The sequence below is a fragment of the Passer domesticus genome, chromosome 5 (assembly GCF_036417665.1).
Source record: "Passer domesticus isolate bPasDom1 chromosome 5, bPasDom1.hap1, whole genome shotgun sequence".
NCBI classification, from domain to species: domain Eukaryota; kingdom Metazoa; phylum Chordata; class Aves; order Passeriformes; family Passeridae; genus Passer; species Passer domesticus.
The window spans coordinates 40524635-40534282 of record NC_087478.1 but is presented as its reverse complement, the minus strand read 5'-3'; positions in this window follow the sequence as shown (position 1 = coordinate 40534282).

Genomic DNA, 9648 nt, shown 5'->3' with positions numbered 1-9648 from the left:
AGCTTGAAAAAGGGGGCTGTCTGCTCCAGATCTGAAATTCTTCCTGTTTAGGATCTCCTAATGCGTCTCAATAAGAAACTTAATTTAATATAGGATTAAAAAATTAAGCTCCCATAAATTAATTAATGTGTTATAGAAATTCTAATATTTAGGATTACTGCTCTCATCTAGGAGAGGTATCTTTATCAGTGATTCTTTGAGCAACCTAAAACATTAATTCCTGACACCTGTCTGATACCTGAGACTTTTGCATGTCCAGGTGGATTAAGTGATACCCAGCACTTCAACTATATTCTGCCTACCTTTCTCTGCTGCTGATGCACACACCTTTCCTTCTGTTTTTCTTCTTTCTCTTGTTGATTTCAGTTTCAGCTGACCTTTGGCTTTCCTGGCTCTGTTCCTACGTGTGCAGACAATGCCTTTGTGCTGCTGCTTTCACCTGAAGTCACATGTGATCTCTGTCTGAGTGCAGGCAGGCGCTCTGTGCTCACCCATGCTGGCCTTCCGCAGTGCTTGCTTGTCTTCCTGCACACTGCAAAGGACCATTCCTCTGCTCTGAGACTGTGAAAATCAGTCAGGTCTTCTGCACACCTTTATCTCCTGAGTCAGTTTACAGTGCAATGCTGAAAAGCAGGTACCTGAAGAGGCTAAAAATTGATTTTTCTGAAGGCCAGGATTATAATCCTTCTGTCAATCTTGCTCACTTTGCTTAAACTCCAGAATCAATACTGTAGATTGTGCTCTAAAGATATTATAATTAGAAATATCCATAAGAAGGTTAACTATTGCTGAGAGCTACAGCTATGAAAGTATTACAGAGAGTGTAGACTGGTATACTAGGGAAACATTTCTTACAAAAATATTATGAAAGGTAGTGTTTAGATGCACAAGAAAGAAAGCTGAAATGATTGTCCCATCATATCCACTCTTTCTGCTGTGGAGTATATTAATGCAGTAATAAGGATTACTGTTTCTCAATGTGTACATGCCAAACACAGATTCTCCTCAGATTCATATGTTATTTGCACTATTTTCCTCTTGTGCCCTTATACTTTCTTTTTTTTGAATTTATAGTTCCTGATTTGCATTCACTAAAATTATAATTTCTGCCATTCATTGTAAGCTTTTAATTTGGCTGCATTTTTAATCCAGTGTGATTTTTGTAATTTTTTTTTTCTAATCAAATGTGATCTCTTCTTTTGAATATCTTCTTTAAAAATCTGAAGTGATTTCTGTGTATTGGAGGGTTTTTTTTCTTTTTTCATGGATGATGCTTAATGTGTAATGAAAGCAATTATCTTAATGCACCATGTCCTCTTCAGTAAGAGACTGGTTTGACCAAGTTTCATTTGAGATGACTTGTTTCTGAAATTCCACAAATTATCCTAAGGGAGGTATCTTCCGTATTGCCTGTAAAAATAGAAAAAACAGATTTCAATGTTTTACCTCTTGCTAAGTGTCAGCTGTGAGAGCAGTACTATAAATGCTTCACCTACAAAAAAGTTCATGCAGAACTCACATCATTTTATGTGTTAGAGATCTCTTCATGAGACGTGAATCTGCAGAAGCCCCGGGTTTGGTTCTGTTGCTCAAAGATTCACTTGTCAGTGCTGTGATAATTTTCTCCTCTTAGTACAGAAAGGTCTGCGATGTAGAATGCTGCACCCAACAAAGGGAAATTTGTCCCGAGAAGACCTGTCTGTCAAAGACTTAGTAGAATTTTATTCCATAACTAACCTTAACCTTGACTAACAGGAGGTAACAAATCAGTATTTATCATAGTGAAGTTACTTGTGGCAGCACTTTTTATGCTTTACACATAAATGTTGAAGCACAGTGTACTTCCTGACTTCCACCCTGCCCTGCAGCTGCAGAGGACAGCGGCAGTTCTGAATTGCACTAACCTTATGAGAACACTCCAATGTAAAATGGCATATGGGGTGAGGGAATCAGCTGGCCAGAGAACTGACACCCGCAGAGCTGATGAGGTAGGTCAAGCCAGGTTTAAACTGGCTCTGAATGTTACAGCAGGCTGAAGTTTTCTTCCCTGCCATATTTCACATTCTGACTGCTCAGGCCTGGAGTTTTGATTCAAGCACAGATGTGGGCTGACAATTGCTGTCTGTAGGAGACCTGCTTTTAGGTGGAGGCCTATTGTGTCTTCAGTGGGAACTTGTTACCCTTTGGATAAATTACCAGAATTGGTTTCAAACCACAAGCTGAGGCCTAAACTCTTTCTGAATTTTCCAAAGATTCATATTTATAAGCAAATTAAAACATTTTTCATGTATATCTTTCCCATCCTCTCTCCCATTTTCATTCTCAAAATGATAAAACTCACAGTTTGTCAATAAAATATACAAAGAATTTTATATGCAAGCTTTTCTAATTTATACTAAATGTGAAAATTGGATATTATGAAATCAAAACTCATTTGAATGTACATTATCTCTTCCCTATGTTTGGAATCTTAATGCTCTTCATTTTACTCTCAGACCTCAAGGTTAACACTTCAATAATCTTTCTCATAACCCAAAGAACTACTGTTGCTGCTGACTTACATATTCCTCAATACCAAACCTTAAAAAGAGAGAAAAATTATCTTTTTCTTTCTGATATTTGTATACTCTTTTCAGTGTTTTCCCTAGTCAGCAATAGGACACAATTTTACACTTGGGTAAAATTATACTGAATATACTTTGCATCTAGAAAAAAGTGGTATGAAATAATTATTATTATTATTAAACATGGTCTTTGTGTGTAAAACTAGCTTAAGAAAAATTATCTAAAATGCGCCTTTATTATTTTTTTTTAGATTTAGTATTTTAACAATTATTCTGTGAGATTTAAGAGGAATGTGTTGAGAGGAAGCTTTCTTCCTCCCTCCCCATCCCCACCACACATTTGAAGAAGGTATGGGTTTTTCAAATTTTAATTAATTTGTTCCAGTGTAATTATTTTGAAAGAATTTTAATCATTAGCAAGTAGCCCAAGATAACAGTTGTAGTGCAGACAGGGATGAAACATTGTAACTTTTTCATCTGGCTATAAAATTACTTATTTTTTTTAAATTAACATTGAAAAGAGCTATGAAGTAGACATCCACTACATATTTCAAGTACCTAGTCTTTTCTGCTAAAAACATAACAAATTTTTATACTCTGTTATTCATTCTTGATGCAAATATGCCTAAAGTAAAGGTTAAAATGAGAAACTTTGGTTGGATTTTGTTAATATTTTCAGTATAGCTCCACAAGTAAATGTGTTACATTGTTTTATAGGAAGATTAATAGACACATTGTTTTATAGAACAAGATTAAGAATACAATACAAGAGAAAATATATGAAATTTTGTCTCACTGGCAGAGCATGGGAAACTGAAAAGTCCTTGACATAGGATAGGCACTGCCAAGTAACAACTAAAGATCAGTGTGTCATCAGCATTATCCTCATGCTACATTCACACCACAGCATCCTACTGGCTACTGGGAAGAATATTAACTCTATCCCAGCTAAAACCAGGACTGCACTTCTGCTACCTCAGCTACTTTCTCTCTTAACTTCCAGCCTTATAAATCGAGGCAACTGTGTGGCCAGGTATCATCACCACAGAATGGGAGGAGAATTACAGCAGCATTCCCTGATGAACTTTCCTAAATGATATGCAAATGTGAAAATTCATCAGGCTAGTTTCTTGTCCTGCAGCACAGTGCTCAAAAGATACTGGAAGCTCATTAAATTTGCTATTCACTCTGCTATGACACTTCTACCAGAACATATCTGTGAAAGACCATGTTTCACCACCTGAAAGAGACTCCTACCTCTTAGTCTCATAAAAATTTGCAAAAGTGGATACCTGTGCTGTGTAATTCTGGATACTTTCAGTTGTGGTCTTTGGGGAGAATTCAGCCCCGTCCATTGCCAAACTTGCCATCATGAAATGTGTGCAAACAAAATACTTGATAAAAAGCAATACATATTTTCGTGTCTTGCCATAGTGAATATTAATTTAAAAAATCATATTGAGTGTGACTTTTCAAAGGCTGTGAAACTATTAGACATGTATTTTGGCTTTTTCCACTGGGTTCCTGAAGAGGTTCAACAGCAGTAGATAATTTGGTGCTGGTAGCCCCGTGGGATATCAATAGGTCTGCAGAAATGACTAAGCTATGTGCTATGGGGAGTGACAGACCTCACTCTTATGTGACTGCTACTCAGTTTTCTAACTCATTATGAAGAATATGCTACAAATATAGCCTAGGTGTTAGAACTACAGATGTTAATGGTATTAATTAATAGTATCAAGTTCTTAATCATACTTTTAAATGTTAGACCATTTTTCATTGCATTAAAGAACACTGTCAGTTTTCCCCAGTTGTAGGTTGCTCTGAAAAGCTGACAGATTTGTGATCATTCTTGTTTCTAAATATTGAAGACAATTGCAAACCTGTACCAGAAATATGCTAGGGAAATGACCTCAGGCAATATTTCATGTTCAACATTTAAAACTCATTAGAACAGTGGAAACTCATTATGTATCTTAATATGTATATGTTTCATCTAGAAAGACAAATGGGTGTAAATTGATCCTGAAATTTTGCATGTTTTTAACATTAAAATGGAGGCACACACTGCATGGTGCTGTTATGTCTAATATTTCAGAGCACTGAACTGACAGCAATTGTCAGGGAAGAATGCCTGGCTGCCATGTGATGTACACAATACCTGCTAGCAGGCTAACCTGGAATTCCAGCTCAGCAATGTACTCAAAACATGTGCTGAACTTTAAACATCACTGAAATTAATAGGTTTTAGAAATTAGTTTAATCTGAAGCAAATAGGGTTTTTTTACTGTGTTCAATCATTACCTCTATAGATGTTATTTCACTGAGTGCAAAAAAATAGCTAGGAAGACTGTTCTATAAGTATTTCTATAAACTGAAGCTCCAGACTTTGCTGGGTGGCAGATAGGGTGGATATCAATATCAACACTCCTTCCTGTTGACTGGAGCAAATAATAATGGAATTTCAAAAATAGACATGATTTTGGAAATTTAAGGGTTAGATTCTATAAGCACTGAAACAAGGGTTTGCAGCTTTTCCTTCTGCAAGCATATACATGTTATCTGGTGCTGTTGATTAAACTCAGCAGCCCTTGTTATTAAGTGCTAGCACCTTTACAGGTTTTCCTATAGGACGTGAATGTTCAGGTTTTTCTTTTGCTCAGCAATTTTTCATCTAAAATAAATAAAATTTCATGTGCAGTAGTTCAGTCACACCAGGGATGGCATCTTAGAAAAAAATTTTGGAACTGTGGAACAGAAGTATGTATTTATTAACATAGAGACTGCTCCAAAAGTATTGAAGCTGTCAGTGGCAGGAGAGCATTTCTTGCATTATATCATTGAATAATATCTCCCAGTTTGGAAATGGAAACAAGGATTTCAGCAATTATCTTGAGAGCATGGCAAATGAAGAATCCAAGAATTAAATACCTGTGAACAACTTCATAGTAATTTCTGATAATGTTACTTCCATTAATTCTAGCATTAAGAAATACATATTTCCAAGTGTAAGAAGATGGCTGTTTAGATTTTGTTTGTTTTAAGCATTAAACCCCAGGAGGCTTTATGCTTGTTCTTTCATCATCAGTCTTAAAGATTATAATTAGCTCATTTTCTCTTGTTGTAGGTTGCTATTGTTAGGGATTCATCTTCCAATTTCTCAATACTTTTCTTAGATGAATACCTAATTCTGCTTATATATAAATACAATTACAGTTTATCATTGACTTTTGAATCTCTTTGCATTCATTAATCTTGCACATTGTTTAAGCAATTATGTGATTTGAATATTAATAAAAAGAAGCTTTCAGGTTCAGAATCTCTGTACACATATTTTGGAGGGTGTTTGTTTATGTTATAAATTATATTTCAGAAGTCAAAATATTCATTTAATTGGTATTCCTTTGCAAGGGATTAATTTTCAAGAGGAGCAATTAGATTCAACAGAAAGCCACAGTTATAAAGTCAGAGATGGAAAACCATCACTATGGTGATGGGAGTGTGTTGTCATATGTCTTGTTTTCAATGTATCTTGCACTGGCATGGGTTTGAACGTAGGTAGCTGGAGCAAGCAAGTATTTGATACTAATGACCTTCCACTTAATTGAATAGCTCCTGAGCCATCCACTGGAAGTAGGGAGACCATGCTGCTAGTGCCCAGCTTTGTCAAATGTGACTGAGAATGCTAGGGCAAAATACAGATGAATAGAGACTACCTATCCTTTCACACTGAGGGGAACTATCTAGGGAAGGAATTAATGCAGAAAATTCTTTTAAACTGTCACAGAAACATGTTACAGACAGAATTAAGACAGTCTTTACTGATAGATCTTATCACCTCATTCCAGCTGGAACCTTTCAATTTCAAAGCTTTTGGAAAAACGTCATGAGTTACCTGTGCTATGCATGTTTTATCTAATTATTATTTTTGATATTCCTACTAACAGGGAAAAAATAATTACTGAAATAAATTTAATCAGCCTATGCTTCATGTACATTCAGAGCTTATAACACACAGTCAGCTTTTGGTAGTCTTGGAAATAAATTCTAATATGTGTGAGGTATAAGATCTTCCATGGTTGCACATAAATACCTGCTATTTTGGTATTTGGTATAACATTTCATTATACTGGAGAAATACTGAAAATTGTGAAGATTCTCAGGCCAGGATAATTGCCTGTCATGAGTTTTTATTTTGGCATTCACCCTTAGCTAACAAGCCAGTGTAACAGGGCATGATGTGCTGTCAAGATGATTTGACAAGCCTGGGAATTTCCAAAGACACTACCTTGTTGCATGAGATTTTTTATTTATTTATTAGTACACTCCGAAGGAATTTTTCAAATGCCCTCATTACCCTGTTTGCATAGTCCATTTGAGAGAGTGAGCACAGAAACATCGTGACATTTGTTTGCAGCAGCCTGAAGCTGGCAGCATACAGGGAACTACTGGGACCAAGTAGCACAGGATCTGTGCTACTTTTCTTTGCTTCCTTAATCTAGGTTGTTTGCATAATAATGCCTCATGGACTTGATCTTTATTCGGTCATCTGTTACAATAATGCATTAAAATTCTAATTATGGAGAATTTGTTTCAGTTTGAAACTTGAATTTTTTCAAACTTTTGCAAAGAACTCGGATACAGCTCCTATGTCTTCCTCATGATAAATCATAAATTTAAAAGTATAAATACTTTTATTTCCTGCTGAATGTCCTTCCTGCAAGATTAAATGACAACAATAAATACAAGTAAATATATTCCTCTATCCCTTGACAGACACAACTAAAAAAAATTCCACTTGTATTTAATTTTAGATCATGATGGAAGGATAATGCAAATTCCCATCTTATTAGCCAAACAAAAATGCTTTATACAGTTCCCACAATTTGTGCTGAAACAATCTGTACGTTACTGTTGAATGAGGAACTACTATGAATAGGGAATTTTAGGAATGTACCTATACTTAACTCAGGCCTTCCCAGTCTATTGATGCAGTAGGTTAGTAGTAGGGTTCCTTATATGGACTGGGAATCTCCTAGATATGCATAACATGGTGTTTATCATGTGTGAAGGAGTCTGATGCTGTCTTAAAGATCAGATCTATTCTGTATCCACTAGTTTGGAAAAGATGTCTGAGATCACAGAGTCCAACCTGTGACCAAACATCACCTTGTCAACCAGACCATAGCACTGGGTGCCACATGCAGTCTTTTCTTAAAAACCTACATGGACAGGTGACTCCATCACCTCCCTGGGCAGCCCCTTCCAATGCCCATCACCGTTTCTATGAAGAACTTTCTTATGTCCAAACAACCCTCTCTCATCACAGCTTAAGACTGTGTCCTTTTGTCCTATTTCTGGTTGCCTGGGAGAAGAGACCAACCCTCCCCTGGCTACAGCTTCCTCTCAAGGAGTTGCAGAGAGTGATAAGGTCTTTCCTGAGCCTTCTTTCCTCTGTGCTAAACATCCCCAGCTTGTTCAGCTTCTCCTCAGAGGACCTTTGATCCAGACCTCTCAATTTGGCTACAACAGGCAGACATGATTTGTGAAACAAATGTGCCACATGAAACATGTGTTTCATGTGCCGCATGAAACATCCGATGTTGTTTCAGCAGCGGATCTGGGGATGCCTTGTGTAGAACCACAGAATACCTCAGGTTGGAAGGGACCCATAAGAATCACCATGAGTCTAACTTCTGTTCCTCACACAGCTACCTAAAATGGAATCATATGAGTAAAAGCATTGTCCAGGTGCTCCTTGAACTGCAAACTTATGAGTGCTGACTTTCCTTGAACTGTAACCTTATGATGACTTTCCTGGGAGGCCTGTTCTAGTGATGGACCACCATCAGCCAAGAACCTCTTGTTAGTGTGAAATCTGAGCATCCCCTGGTGCAGCTGCATGTGAAGCCATATTGTGTACCCATTTATGTTCTGGCAGGGATGTATTTTAACCTGTATTGTTGGCAGGACACAAGCTGAAATGAGCTGATCTCAGTGTTGCACTTACAATAGAGTTTCTCTGAGCATGGCTTTGTCAGAGGTTCTGTCTTCCCCTGAAGGTTTCCCGGAACTGTTCAGACAAAGAGAGGACTGCATATGTCAGAAAATGATTTTTCCAAGAACCTAAGTTATTATTAAAGACAAAATTCTCACCTCTAAATATCTTTAAGCTTTGCTGTCACAGCAGTAATATATTGTGCTTTGTAAAGTAGGATTAGGACTTTCTATGTTACTAGTTCTGGATAATTGCATGCTGTGTTTTGAACTCATTTTAAATTCACTTCATGCCGGCATAACTGCAAAATGCAACAAAGTGGAACCAATTTGTCTTAGCTAATACCAGATCTCTAGATGTGCATCCGTGTTTTAATGCTTGTTCTAGGATTGCATCAATAGTTATTATATTTTTATTTACCAGTGTAACAGTTTATATAAAGTTTCATAATCTGTTGCTCTTGCTTTCATAGGACTCTGAAGTAAGAGAGAGAGGTACCTGTCAATAGAAAAAGTTTCTTTGTAATAAAAAATGGAACCACTTTTCCAATTTCAGAAAATAGTTCGTTTTCCTAGTGGCTTTGTTGCACAATTGGAAACAAACTCTGAAGCCATCTGAATTTTTATTTTCCCCCAGGAACTTTTTATTTCTAATGTAATAGAGTATCTGTCAATACAGAATCAGATGAATTGCTGTTTCTTAGCAAATGAGATTGAAAGATGGTCAACAACTAACTAGAATGCTTTATTTTGTTAGATATTTTTCAGATATTGTTACTTTCCATTTCCTTTTGTATCTTTTATGAATAGATGTTTTCCTTTAATAATACTAGATATCAGCTACTTGTGATGTTACAAATGTCCATAACAAATGTTGATAGTCATGTTCACATTGGTATGCAAATACATCCGGACATATCAGTTTTAATACTGATCAAAAATCCTCTGGAATTATCGCAAAGTTTGTTCTTTTTTTATTCTCTTGGGTTCAGGGAATTTTGTTCAGGCCTAATGATCTCAACTGTTTGGTAATTTCAGTTGTGCTGTAGGGAGTGGGAAAGATTATAACTCTTATTCCCAGCTTTTA